Raw genomic sequence first — 704 nt, forward strand, 5'->3', positions numbered from 1 at the left:
GAACCCTTTGCCGTCGAGTATGGATACATATGTCATAAGGTTACGGCTATAATCGCCATGACTCGGTTTGGCTTTACAGCTTAACTGAAGACATTTATAAGGGATTATTTTCGGAGTGCTTTTGCAAATGTTCAAAATACTGCTGTCGGATATGTCATGTACGACGTCACTATCTCGTTGCTGATGTCATTCCTTATGAAACTCATTCATGATGGCAAGTTCGTGAAATTCTTTTGCAATAATTCAATACTCCTCTTTCACGTTAGGTCCTTTTCTTTTGTTGTTGATATGTGATCAGTCGATAATTCCCGCGCTTTTATCACGTGATCTGACTTACGTGAAGGGACCTGGAGCGGCATCCTCGCCTGCCAGGCAGTCAGGAGCGGCATCCTCGCCTGCCAGGCAGTCAGGAGCGGCATCCTCGCCTGCCAGGCAGTCAGGAGCGGCATCCACGCCTGCCAGGCAGTCAGGAGCGGCATCCTCGCCTGCCAGGCAGTCAGGAGCGGCATCCTCGCCTGCCAGGCAGTCAGGAGCGGCATCCACGCCTGCCAGGCAGTCAGGAGCGGCATCCTCGCCTGCCAGGCAGTCAGGAGCGGCATCCTCGCCTGCCAGGCAATCAGGAGCGGCATCCTCGCCTGCCAGGCAGTCAGGAGCGGCATCCTCGCCTGCCAGGCAGTCAGGAGCGGCATCCACGAAAGTCCTCA

This window comes from Penaeus monodon, chromosome 27 (genome assembly GCF_015228065.2).
Source record: "Penaeus monodon isolate SGIC_2016 chromosome 27, NSTDA_Pmon_1, whole genome shotgun sequence".
NCBI lineage: Eukaryota > Metazoa > Arthropoda > Malacostraca > Decapoda > Penaeidae > Penaeus > Penaeus monodon.